This window comes from Vidua macroura, chromosome 27 (genome assembly GCF_024509145.1).
Source record: "Vidua macroura isolate BioBank_ID:100142 chromosome 27, ASM2450914v1, whole genome shotgun sequence".
NCBI lineage: Eukaryota > Metazoa > Chordata > Aves > Passeriformes > Viduidae > Vidua > Vidua macroura.
Window position 1 is genome coordinate 3,901,819 of NC_071597.1, and position 14,279 is coordinate 3,916,097.

General features: G+C 46.4%; 1 protein-coding gene and 1 pseudogene across 1 annotated transcript in view; both read right to left on the reverse strand.

Moving 5' to 3' along the window:
• Positions 1–14,279, reverse strand: part of LOC128819568 (M1-specific T cell receptor alpha chain-like) — a 235,618-nt gene that overhangs the window by 57,338 nt on the left and 164,001 nt on the right. The gene's annotated exons all lie outside the window — the stretch shown is intronic.
• Positions 7,399–12,144, reverse strand: LOC128819575 (T cell receptor delta constant-like; annotated as a pseudogene).

Here is a 14,279-nt window from a genome sequence, read left to right on the forward strand (position 1 = left end):
AGCCTGGGGAGAACTGCCATCTGTAGCAGTTGGCATCTGTAGCTCCTGTATGGGATGCCTCAGGCACTGTGCTCAGGAACAAGCCCATGGATGCACTTGCACAGGTCTCCTTATATCTTCCATGAAAGCCTACACTTCTAAAGAAAGACATGAATGCACAGTGCTCAGAAGAAGAACACCTGTGTTTATTCACATGGAGCCAAATCTAGGAGTGCAGGGAAGGAGTTTTTCATCATGTCCTGGGAAAGTCCATCTTAGCAGTGCAGTTCCTGGTGCAGTGCTGCTCTTTCCTCAGACACAATTAATTGACTATTGTTATGTGTTACTGCAATGTTACTGTGAGGCTCCCTAAACTTCATGAAGTATCCAAATGCAGTTGAGTTCCACCTTTCCATGCTAAAACTGCAGCTCATTCAGTGCCCGTTGTGTTTCTTTGTCATGGTTTAACCACAGATGGTAACTAAGTACCACATGGCTGCTTCCTCCTTTGCCCCTTCATTGAACTGGGGAGAGAATTGGAAGGGTAAAAATGAGAAAATTCATTGGTTTAACAAATAACTCAAGACTTTAATAAATAAAGCAAACACGGCATGTGTGAGCAAAGCAAAGCAAGGAATTCATCGACTACTTCCACAGCCAAGAGTTCAACCTATTCCAGAAAAGCAGAGCTCCATCATGCTTAATGGTTACATGGAAATACAAATGCCATCACTCAATATCCCCCCTTTCCTTCTTCTTCCCCATCTTTATATGCTGAGCATGATGTCTTATGGCCCGGAATCCCCCTTTGGTCAGCTGGGGTCAGCTGAACCAGTTGTGTTCCCTCCCAGATTTTGTGTACCCTCAGCTACTCACTGGTGGGTGGAATGAGGAGCAGAAGAGGCCTTGACTCCATGTAAACACTGCTCAGCAATAACTCAAACATCCCTGAATTACACACACTCTTTCCAGCACAGATTCAGAACATAGTCCCATTCTAGCTAATATGAGGAATATTAACTGTACTCCTCGCCTTTCTCCTGTCCCTTTTCCAGTCCCTCTCCCCTTCAGGGCTGAGCTCCTGCCTGGCCACATCCAAGGCTCCATGGGAGCCCCAGAGGAGCTGAGCAGAGCCGCCCTTCCAGTGTCTTGTCTTTGCTCCAGGGTATTCTGAGCTGGGAAGAGCTGGTGTAGTCTGGGCCTTCAGAACAACAAACGCTGAGGTAAAATCTCAGTCTCAGGCTGGACTCATTCTTCTAAGCATCAGTATTGCAATTAGCAAGGAGGAGGATTTAGGAAGAAGGGCTGGGAGGTGCTGCAGAGAGCAGAGCAGATACTCCTCAGATTGCCAAGGTTGAAAACCAAGGTTTGTCCCTCTCAGCTGGTGGGGAATAGGTGGTGGAGCAAATATTGACTATGCAGACAGTGCAGGACCCAACCCAGGAGCAAGAGGACATGGCCTGAAAAAATCTGTGACTCCATGGAGAGCTCCCATTGGAGCAGGCTCCTGACAGGAGCTGTGGTCCCATGGAGTGAGTAGCCCACGCCAGAAGAGGTTTTCTGGCAGGACCTGTGTCCCACAGAGGAGCCAGAGTGCCACAGTGTGTTCCTGAAGGGCTGCACCCCATGGAAAGGACCCACGGGGCTGGAGGAGTTTGTGAGGAACTGCAGCCAGAGAGAAGAACCTGCACTGGAGAAGTTCCTGGAGAAATGTCATCCATGGGTTGGACTGCAAACAGAAGCAGGGGAAGAGAATGAGAAGGAAGAAATGGCAAAGAAAACATGTTTTGATGTGATTGTAAGCCACATTCCCCGTTTCTGTGCAGTGATCAGGTGGTGGAGATGTTTCATGATTTGTTCTTATTTCTCACTAACCTATATTGATTTGATTGGCAATGACATAAATTCCTCTCCCCAAGTCAATGTGTTTGCACATGATGGCACTGCTGGGAAATCTCCATGTCCTAATCTGGAACAAAAAACATTAATTGTGTATTTTCCAATCTGTCCAGTAGAGGTGGAGCACTGAGACAGCAGCTTGCTGAGCCCCTGCAGGAAAACCAAAGTCAACTCACCACACCTTCTCAACTCCTTCTTCCTGATCAGGTGCTCTGTAGCATCCACCCTGTAGAGCAATGTCATTTCTGCTGATCTGGCTTTCCTAAACAGCCTGGCTGCATCCACCACAGCACTCTGGAAGCTACAGCAATAAATCTCCATCATGCCATGGCTCTGCAGCCAAGGCACAGAGAAGGAATGAAGTTGTGCTGGACAGGAGCCCAGGCAATGTGCACTAAACCTGCACTTCCCCAAACAACCTCTGCAGTTCCCAGGACAGATCCTCCTGCACCACAAATGGTACCAGCCCTTCCAGCACACCTCCCTGCAGTGCCTTTTAGTGCCACCAAGCCAGAGGGATGTTTCTTGCACCTGCCATTGCCTGACAAGAGCCCTGGCGTGCAGCTGCTAGAAGGAAATGCTGGGAGAGCTGTCTTGCCCATCTGTTGCTTTTTGGTTCACTCTGCTGCAGAGAGGCTCCAGGGTGATTCTTGCTCTGCAGTAATACGTTGCTGCATCCCCTTGCTTTGCTGCCAGGATCTGCAGTGGAAATTTTTTCTTGAACTTCTCATCTTTTATCTTAAAGCGGTCTTGAAAACCTGCTCCATAGGTACCATCCTCCTTGTAAATCCATTCCTGAGAGCCAGTTGGACCCTGACGGTACCACGACACAGTGTAGTACCTCATAGAATCCCCCTCCATGATGCACTGCAAGGTGACTGGATTTCCCTCTTGCACGGTCACTTGCCTCGGGTGCTGCTTCAAGGTGGCTGCATCAGCGAGTGAGACTGCTGCAGAGAGCAAGAACAAGCCATGGTCACTCCAAGATCCAGCAAAGGTCAGGGCAATGCTGGTGGGCTTTGGACTGGCACTGAAGCAGTGAGAGGACAAAATCCTGCTCTTTGAAGCCAGCTGACACAGATGGGCAGAGCTGGTGGCAGCTAGCAAAGCTCACAAGGAAGGAGACACCACATTTCCCTCCCTCCTTTTCCCTGTCACACAGGAAGCTTTTTCTGATTTTCCCCAAAGAAGCTGGAAGGATTTAAACCCAGTGGGGGGACAAATTGCTTTGTCCTTGCCAAGACAGGATGGTGAGGAACCCACTCACCTGTCCCTGAAACTGCTCAAGGTGAGCACAGCAAAGACAAAGGCCTGTCCCAGGCAGTGGGGCTTGTGCCCTGTGCTGCCATGCTCCAGCTGGTGTGTGCCAGAGGGGCCGCAGTGCCCCAGGAGCAGTGTCCAGTGCCAGGGCAAAGCGCTGGGCCCCGAAATCTGAGTGCAGCAGGGAGGTGCCCTGCGTGTGCCCAGGCTGCAGAGGAGGCAGCTGGGATGGAGGTGCTGAGCTCAGAGCCACAAGAGGAGCAGGGCTGCTCTCCCCGTGCTGCACAGGCATGGCTGGGCAGCTGGAGCCGGGGCACAGGTCTGGCTGCAGGTGCTCAGCACAGCTCCCCAGAGCCCTGCAGAGCCCAGGGCCATGCTCAGCTCCTGGGGCCATCAGCCCTTGCCTTCACTTACCTACAATGGGCAGGAAGCCCATGCACAGGGCACTCCACATGGCCAGGCCCACTCTCTGTGGCCTCTCTCCACCTTCTCTCTGCCTGCACAGCAGCTCTGCCCACACCTGCCCTGCTGGGGCCTCTGTCACTGCTCCCAGGCCCAGTCCCTGCTGGTCCCTCCCTCTGTCTATGACACCAGTGAGGGGGAGAGGTGGGGCAGGAGGAGCAGAACTGGAAGCTCTCAGTGCCCTCCTGGGTGTCTCTCACTCTGGCTGCTCCCCATCTTTCTGTTAAGCCCCCTCCATATTCTCACTCTGTGTGATCCTGTGGAAGAGCCTCAGGCTTGCTTTGGAGTGGGTCAGTGGGAACACTAAACTGGGAAATCCCATTCCTAAGCCACAACAGCCTTATTTGGCATCCAGGGTGGGGCATGAAGGCTAGAGATAAGAGCAGATCTGCCCAGAGTGGGCTGGAGACAAATCTGATCTCAGCATTAGTTGTTTCAGGTGTGGAGGCACTGGTGCCAAGGCTGCTTGGGCTGTTCCTGTGGCTGTGGTACCTAACCCTGTGTATGCTCCCATAGGTGCTCCCCATGCTGATATTGTGCGGGGCTGTGGGCACCGACAAGGGGGTTGAGAAGAGGACAGAAACTCTTGGCCTCTGGAGCTGAACTCTGTCAAGTGTTAGAGAAAGATATTGTCCCAAGGATGATCTAGCAGTGTTCCCAAGGAGGTGCAACCCCATGGCCAGAGACTCTATTTGTCATCAAAATACAACTGTGTGTGCACAATGCCTGTTAGAGGTGCCCATGTAATGAAGGCTGGGGTGTCTCTACTCTGTCTCCTTGCAGGTTATGTTTCAATACTGGTCACAAAGGAGAAAGTGCCCTGATCATGGGAGGCTTTGGCATAGCCAGGAATCAACCAAAGCTCTCCCTACAGAAATCCTAGAGCTGATGTCTATTTTCAAAGCTGTGCTTTGGAAAGACAGACATTCCCAGGAGCTCTGCACTCCCCATGCTTGAATAGTTTTGTAGGGGAAGATGAGGTTCCCAATTCTTCAGTTCAGACCATATCTGCTGACTGAAATATAAGGGAAACTGAGATACACAATTTGCCTTGCAGTCAGGTAATTAACTCCTAATGAGTTTCTGTTTGCATTAGATCTAATTTTGCCAGGATCTTTTTAGGATTTTAGGACACAAAACAGATAGGTCAGATTTTGCTTAGCAGAAGCAGAAATATGATTATTACATTGTATTTTTAATATGGTATAAGAAAACAGAAGGGTTCAGTGGCACAGAAAGCTATCTAATGTTTCCCATTCTCATGGAGTTCTTCACGTAACCATGTAACCTCCTGGAAAGAGATTTATTCTTTCAGGATGCTTTTAATGTTCTCTGCCACTGGAGAGAGCTCTCACCATTTTGAGTTGCCCAGATGGGCAGATGTCAGATACCACACTCCATGTGTGAGACTCACACATGGGGACAAAAATGTGCTAGAGGTGAAAATTTTCCTCAAATTACTTTAAATGTTTTATTGAAGATCTCATTGTGGGTGGTCTTGTCTCTGAAACTGCAGGAAAAACAAAAACTATCCCACAGCAGATTTTAGTGTTAGAGTATCATGACCTTACTTTATTCTGGCCAAGATGGGCAATAGAAATCATTTCATCCACACATTGCACAGACTGTGCAGAGAAAATCCTTCCATCACACAAGGTTTGCACTAGAGTTTTCTTGTTCTTATACCATCAAAATCATGGGAATTCATTGGTTCAATGTTCCCAAGTTCCTCAGTTTGTAGTATTTTTTTTCATTGATCCCTTCATGTTCAACATTATTTGGCTCTCATTCTTTATTCTCTTATTGATCTTGTCCCAGACCAGGTGTCTCTGACCATGCCAGGGCTGATGTTTGGGAGGTGATGTGCATTAATGCTCATTATCTTTTGTGTAACTTGGAGGTGACTGGGTCTCCCCTGCTCTAGTAGGACTGTCTGGAGCTGTTTGCCAAGGACCATGTCCAGGTGGCTTTTGAATGTCTCCAGGGACAGTGGCTCAGCCCCTGGAGATTTTCAAAGGCTGTCTGAGCACAATCAAATATGGACACAAATTAATCTGTAGGAGAATAGGATAGTACTGTGAGAATCTATTCTACCAAAGTGTTCTCTTTATAATCATCCTCCATTCTGTTGGTATCATGGCATCCCTTCCAGGACAATATTATTTATTCAGATTTCTGGAAAATGCCACATTCAAATGTGCTTCTTTGAACAGAGGCTATTTTAATGTGGAGCACAGTTTCTCTACAAAACTCTCCTAAGCTGATGCCAGGTGTCAGATCTGCAGATTCTGTCCTCTTATGTGGAATTAACCACACTAGGACAGTCTTTAACACACAATGGCCAAAGTGTGGCACAGTCCAGCTGCAATGCTCACTGTGCAGCTTTCTTACATGGATGAATCAGGGAGCGGAACAACGAATTGGAATTAATTTGGAAAGATTGATGTGGAGGCTTCAGCTAGAAAGGGGCAGAGCTTTAGAACTCCCTCCCATTGAGTCATGAGGTGCAGAAAGGACTCTGCTGCTTTCTAAACTCCTTCTAGAGGAGGTGTGGATGAATCCAGTCCTAGTCCCAGACTTCATCAAGACTTCATGACTAAGGGATTATAACAGCACTTCATCATTGACCTTTCTTTCCTGACCATCTGATTCCTCTGGTTGTGTCTGAGGGAGTATTCTCAAAATATAAATTTGCCAGAGAGACTGGGAAAAGGTGTGGCGTGCTTGAGTAAATGGTTCTGGGTGTCACTGGAAAATCAGGATAAAAATGCTGGCGAATGCCCCCCCCCCCAATTGATGTTATGGTGGTAGAATGCAGTAAATGAGCATTTCACTGGATTTGGATTTGTCATGCAAATTTCACAGAGCTTCTGCAAGGGCTGAGGCTCTTCTCTGGGTGTCTGCAGGGCCTGAGGGTCTGAGCTGAGCCAGCTCAATGCAGCAGCCCTTGCTGTGTCCTATGCAGAGGCTCTCTTGAAGGCAGCAGGAACTCAGGCAGGGGGAGCAAAGCCTTATTTCCCCTTCAGGATGTGGTTAACTTGTGTTGTCAAAAGCAGGGGAGGGTTAATGCTGCCTGGTGTGACTGAGTCAGAAATGGTGACCACAGCATCCTGCCTGTAGCTTGTGAGAGGGGGATGAGCTGGGGAAGGTGTGGGCTGGGCTCTGTTAGGTAAGAACCAAGTTGCTATGGAAACTATCCCTCCATCAAACCACCCCAAAATATTTTCTGGTGGCCCTTTCCTCCTCTCCCTGAGTGCAAAACAACAGCAGGGTTTCTTCTCTGCTGGTATGAGCATTTTCCTCCCTCATGCCTTCAGCAAGGACTGTCCTCACTGAAGCTCCTGAATGTGCCAGAGAGACACTTCCTGCACAAAGTCTGCAAAAGTGAAATTCAGCCAACAGGAAATCTACATTATCAAAGCCGTGTTTCAGATCCCAGTGGACTTTAGGAAAGTTGGATTTCAGCAATTTCCATCCCAGCTTCGGAAGACAAAGCACAGAAAACCCACATCATTGTGTCCTAGAAAACTTTAATTTTGTCACTACTACAGGAACCTAAGATGCATGTGCAATTCATTTGGTAGAAAAAATACAGGCTTAAGGAAGAAATGAACATTATCTACTTGAATGAAACCACTTTAGATTCTGCACATGTCTTCTCATCAGCCATATAGAATTTTTTAAGCAATCTATAACCTGAAGCTCCACATGGCAACTACTGGGTTTGAATTCCCTCAGCAGTGCTGCTCCAGCTCCACAGGCAGTAGCACAACATGCCTGGGAAAGGTCCTTTTAAAAGGCCATCTATCTAGAGTGAGCATTGGAGTCTTCAACGCTATTGAAGCAGGTTGGACCCTTGTGTGCAAATGCCAGAAATAGTGGGGAGATCTACTCAGCAGGAGGATGAGGATAAATCCACTCTGCTGAGTTGTCAGAGGAGAGGAAAGAGCAAAAGCACTTAAAAGTCTTCAGTGTAAATCAGCTGGCCAGGCAGGAGTGAACAGTATTCAATGTCTTCAGGGGAAGGTGCTGCCTTGTGTCCTGGGTGGCCTCTGTCAGCAGCTCTGCCCCTGCTTGTTCAACCCTCTTGTGCTGCTGGTTCACGTTCTTTCCTGCTCTTCTTCAGGCTCCTCTTGCCTTCATTCCCCATGTCTGGAAAAGCAAAGGGAGGTTTAAAGTACATTTAATGAAATTAGGCCTGTGAACCATTGTTTGATAGCTGTGAGCTCCCTTACCTCAGAAGAGAAACAACTTGATACTCATGAGGACATTGAAGGCGATGCTCTTTGCCAGCAGGACTCTCAAACCCAGCACAGCCATAGACAGCATGTTCACTCTCTGTCCTTCGGGGTCTGCTCAGAGACCAGAAAAGAGGGGAGAGATCATGGTCTGGGTTTTGATGTTGTGATCTTGGCAGAAAGTGGGCAAAACCACAGAAGACAGTTTCAGGGAAAGGAAGAGCAGCAAAGGGACAGCCAACAGAGAGAATGGAAACAACAGGGGAGCCCAGGGTCTGTCTCTGTTGCTTTTTGCTTCCTGGGGCTTGTGTGTAACTGCAGGAGCAACCTCGGAACAGCAGCTTGTGTCTGCTGAATGTGTTGTGTTCTGAGTCCTCTGCCCTGGAGAAAATACATTTCCATGCCTTTATCCCCCAGACAGCAATGGAACTTCACATCCTGTTTGGGTAACTCACCTTGTGCTGAGGGGTCTGTGCTGTTGCAAACCCTGTCACTGGTGCCTGTTCCTGGTTCTTCAGCCTCCTCTTCTGTAGCATGATAAAGAAAAGGCATTTTAAACTCTATCCACCATATATACAGGATTAAAAGAAATCTTCAGGTGACATTTCTTCTAGGAATTGAGGAAAGTTGGGGCTCAGATGATCCGTCATTAATTCCAACATTAACTTGAGAAGACAATTTCTCCATGCAGTTGCAGGAAACAGAAGAATTCCTGCATTGGTTTTATCATATGAAAGACCTTCAGGACAACAAATATAATGGCACAAAATAGAAAATATATTTAGCAAAAAACCTCACAACACACCCCACCTTTTCCTTTTTGTAGGTTTTAGAAAGGCTGTTCCAGCTTGTGCTGCAGCAGGTTTGCTGCTAACAGGGTCAAATATTTAGTCATAAGGAAATTCACATTTTGAACAAATAGATTGTGTCTTCCCTCTTCTCCCCCAATAAAAGTATCTCAAAGTAATTCAATAGTTGAAACCACTTCTTTCAGATGCTTTGAAACATCTTTCAGCTCTCCCTGCTGAAGTACCCAATGTCTGTCTCATCTCTGCTGGCTGCCCAGGGCAGTGCTGTCAAGAAGGAGAACACAAAGGCCCACAGGCCACTGTCTCCAGAAATAAGTGACAGCTGTGCCACCAAGCTGTACCTGGCTGTGTTGTTATCGTGCTGTTGTGGGATTGGGCCGTGCAGGTCACCTCTGTGTCTTTTGTCACATTGACCACTTTGATTGCATTGTACAACCCCTCTGACGTCCAAATGGATGTGCTCTGTTCATATACGACCTCCTGAGAGGGCATCTCCAAGCTGATGTCCTTTGTAAGGAAGTTCCTTGCCAAACAAGCTGCTTTCCCAGTGCTGCCACCTTCTTTCAGTTGCTTTGATTTCATCACAATGACTTGAGGGACAGAAGTTTCTGGAATGTCTGTAAAGAAAAGCAAGGTTTGGACAGGATTGATTTTACTGCAGGCTTGCCCGAATGCTGAGTGTCCAAAAATTCACGTGTACTCCAGCTGTGACAAATTTGTGCAAGTGATGCAAGTGATTGCATTGGCAATCACTTTTTTTGGTCTTTATTTCTTGCTGCTTCTTCCAAAAGATCAAATTAAAGACAGAAAGGGGTATGAGGGGCATATTTTTCCAGGAGATTTAATCCCACAGGATCACAACTTCCTTTTGCCAAAGCTTGTTCTTGTAAGTGAACCCTTGATTTTATAATGGACCTACAAACAAGAAGGGAACTTTTATGAATGCCGCTCCAAGAGTCCACTTATTCTGCTTTCTCAGCAATTTTATTCCAGAACATAACAGTTCTATCTGGATTGCCTTGCATATTGATGAGACATAAGTGAATACACTTTTTTCTTTTACTCTCCCTCCCAGACATCCTACAGAAATTGAACATCCATTAACTTGGTTTGACCAGTTCAGTTGAATCCAAACTCTGAACAACTTAGTAAGACTAAAGTAGTACATAAATGTAAGATATATATATATATATAAGATTATATTTTATGCTTTTGTACCATTCTCAGCTATCAGTGTTGTATTTTTAACTCTGACACAATAGATAGTCTTAGGAACTCGTATGCCAACTTCTGCAGACAATTTATTTCCCTTTAGACAGTCCAAGTGTGACTTCAAAACCCAACAACGATTATGAAAACCTTATTAAGAAGCTTGAAAACGTGGATAGATGTATGTTCCTAAGAAATTCAGAATGATAGCAGACAGAACTTCCCTTGTGGAGTTCAAGTTCTTTGGCAACACTGAGAAGTGGGATAAGGATATTTTTACATATAAATTGCCTTGTTGCATGCAAAAGATTACACATAGAAAGTCTAATGAATGACTGAAAAACATGAATGAGTGTCTGCATGAACTTTAGGAAGAATAAAATATTTCTAAATTTTTATTTTAAATTTTTAAAAGGGGGGAAATGAAAGAGAAACAGCTCAGAAAATGTTAATGTATAAAGGATACTTACTTGGCTGCACAGTCAGTTGAGTTCCATTCCCAAAGAAAAGAGCAGCAGTAACACACAGTTAAAACGCGTAAATCAAAAAGGGCTCATTTTGCTATTCTTCCTATACACATTTCCTTCCCAGCTGTTGTACCATGCTCGGCCAGAGCCTGTCAGTCCTGTGTGTTCTGTGTTCTCTGAGAAGACCTTGAAAGGCTTTTCATGTGGTCTCCTCTCCAGGCTTTTCAAAGAGCCAGAATACAAACAGGCTGCTTCTCTGCAATAGCTCCCTGGGCAAGATCATCAGCAAGCAATAATGCACACAGTGCAATAGTGGTTCAGTGAGAGAAGATTTATTTTATCAGACCCCAGAAGGCTCACTCGAGTCCCACAAGTTTGCATTACCTGACAGTACCACCATGAATTCCTACCACTGCTTGCTTCTGGAAGGGATTCGTATTTTATGTTCTGAAAATTTATTTGGACATAAAGTTGGTCTCCTTCACTTTTGTCCTATAAAGTCCCAGGATGAGCCCTATATTCCAGAAGGTAATGGGCCTTAGCATTCTCAATGGATGTTTAATCTGGAATAAACCAAACAGTACCAAAAGGAAAACCTTCTCTGTCCTTAACTGAGGCCTCAACAGAATATGCCTGGAGAATCCCACAGTGGCACTAATGGTTGTTACTTTATGTCATTTTGGATTAGGGAAATTCTCAAAATATTTGGATAATAAAGTACTTGTGCTGTAAACACCTTAAAATGCTGTTTAGTATCTCCTAAAGGAATTTAAAACCAAAAGGGGGAGGTTGCTTACATCCTGGAAACTTTGCCTTCAACTTACTAAGTATTTCAGCAGTCTCAAAAGGGACTTTGACACTTAAGGCCCAACATTTTTTAGCATCAAACATAATACCAGAATCTCTGTGCAGCACTGCAAATATGCTGTCTTTAGCTAGAAAATGAAAATAATTGAACAGCAAGAAGACATGAGGTCTGTCTTCAGAATGAAGTCTGAAGAAACCTTCCTTCAGAATGATAACTTCACTTGAGGTGACATGCACCTTTATTGTACATCATGGAATTCCAAAGAACGAAAGGAATAACTAAGGCTTCTTATAACCCCTACTCCCCACATTGCTCTTTTCAGAACCCACACAACCTGGCAGACAATTGTCTTTCATTCCAGGAGCTCTTGGATATGAGGCACTTGTGAGAATTTAAGCCCAAGGCTATTTAACTTCCTTCCTGCTCTGTCCCCAGGGCAGTGGAATTCCTTACCTGGGGACACTGTCAGTGGTGCCAGTGTCAAACCAGAACTTCTCAAACCAGGCAGTTACAGATCTGTCTCAAACCTCCTCAGCACTGTGAGCTCTTCACTGAGCTCTGCATTCCTGCCCCAAATCAGTCAGTGCAGGTCCACTGGAGAATTGGACACTGGACAGTAAATTTGGGCCAGAGTGCTGCCCTAAGTAGGAATCATTCATCACATGCTAAGCAGTGCCCTGCTGGTGTTTGGGGGTCATGGAATAATGGTGCTATGCAGAGTCAGCCCAGTTGTTGCTGGGAAAGCTTCCTGAGCAGCTCTAAGCTGAGGGCTTGGCTTGAGTGCCTGGCTGGAGAGCGAGTGCATTCAAGGGATTATTGCAGCTGAAAATCCTTTCAGTGAACCCAAACCATTAAATTCCTTTCTCCTCCCCCACATTAATTTTAAATGAAGTTTTAGAAATAAAGAAATGTCACTTACTTGGTACAACTGTGTGAGTCGTCCCTTGTCCAAATATAAGATTCCCTGTCCACATACTGCTAAGCCTTATTCCAATAACTCACTCTTTCTTCATGGTGTTCAAACTTGTTGTAAAAACAGGTGATAAAAACACTTTAGTCCTCATTATCCATGGGTGTGAGTTCCTGAGAGGATCCAGTGGTAGATTTACTTCCAAGCCAGAAAGGAACAAAAAGTTAATTGAATTGTTTAGTGATTTCAAATGGCTTGATTGAGTATAGAATTTTCAACTTCGCCATTTCTTCCACCTTTTAGAACCTCCATGAGCTCTTTTATGTATCCAGGACAAAAGGACATATAGGAAGCATGTTGTACTTCTCTTCTTAATCACTAGAGTCACCCATCTCCTTTCTTTCCCAACATATCTCACCTGCTTTCCCTCCTGGTTTTGTACAGGTCCCTATGCTGTTTATATCACTGTGGAAGCAAAACGTCGGACATGGTGATATATTTCATAGAAAAAACTGTCTCTGTTCCACTACTCAGAATTTTGGATTATACAGGCAGTCACATGACTTCTGCTGTGGTTTAAGACCCATCGTACCACATGAAGAAACACCGTATGGCTTTCAAGGAAGGATCTAAAATAATATCAGAAATGTTGAGTTGTAAATGAGAACTTGGGGATTACATGGCTTCACTGAAAGATCTGAGGGAGTTCAGCTGGATAGAATACAGGAAAATAATCAGTACTTGTGGTGCTATTTTGGAGCATTTCTTACAATGCAATTTTATTCCCCTACTTCTTTTCTTGTGGGTACTAGTGGTAGTGTGACAAGAGTCCTGGGATGTAGCAGGTTAGATCTGGGGATGTTGGGAGGAATATTAAAAAGCAGAAGACCCAGGAGTATCGTAGACTGCTGAAGTGACCTTTCAGCTGGGAATTAACCTTGACAGCCCAGGCTGAATTGCATCCAGGGATCCTCTAGCATGGACCCAGTTTAGATGCCAGTGTATCTCTTGGCTTCTGCCTGGCTGTTGCTCAGGGATTCCCCCAGGTTAGCAAGGTCATGGAAGTACATGCACTCTGTGTGAGTCTGTGGCTGCTCCATCTGCTGCCTGTGCTGCCTCACACAGGAGGTGGTGTCTGTCCTAGTTTGAAAGACAGGTGTCTGCCAAGGAAGCCAGGAACCTCCCTTGGAATGGAGGATATGACCCCCTTCCCTCCAAACTATTATAACTTTGAAATAAAGGGGCTTTTAGGCAAAGATACCTTAGGGAAAGGAATAACAGTTCCTTATCAGTATGTGTCTCTATAACAAGGCAAACAAACAGCAGCAGCAGCAAACAGAACCAGACACCCAGTCCCAGCCTCTCCTGGCCGCAGGCACTTTCCCCTTTGGTGCAGTTCCGGTCACAGCCAGCAGGGGCGCTGCTGGCTCCTGGCCGGGCAGGTGCGATGATTCCCCCGGGGCCGCAGGGGGCGCTGTGGCACGGCTCAGCCGCCTCTCTGCATGTTGGCAACGGTGGCAGAGATGGAGAAGGGGCTCCTCTGACAAACCCACAGGGCTGGCGATCCTGGTGCTCCTCTGGATAGTGAAACCAGCTGTAGCAGGAACCTTGGAGCAGCAGGCTGGAAAGGCAGAGGTGAGCACAGCCAGGGTGCTAAACCAAGTGTAGGAGTAACTCTGAAGCTGTGGCAGGAGCCACAGGTGTCTCGGCGGACAGGGGGTGTTAAGTGATAGTGTTGCAAAAATCCCCAAAGCACCGGCAGACAACAGAGGGCTGGGCAGGGGGATTGTTTCTTTGCAGAGCCCACTGGCAGTGGCTGCTCCTGGAGGTAGCAAAGGGCGTGGCCCAGCGTTCTCCTGCCTCCTGGCTCCTGGCACAGCACGCACCGTCTCTGGGCTCCCAAGTGACAAGGGAGCAGAGAAGCAAGCTGGCATGCCCTACTCACAGAGCTGAAGGAAAAGAAAAAGAAAATGACCATTCCAGATTCAAAACAAAAACAGAACCATGAATGGATAGGGAATTGAAGCCATTCCCAAGATAGAAGTATGGGTAGAAAACATGAGAGGAATGGGAAGAAAGAGGCAAGGCTTTCATGGGACAAATGGGACATCCGTGGGCTCTGGTCCTCATGGGGTGTGAGAAGTGTGTCAGGTGTCTGATGGCAGGACAGCACAGCTGAGCACATAACGAAGGAGTTTTCTGGAGTGTTCACAAGCAAATTTGCTGACACAAGTGGCT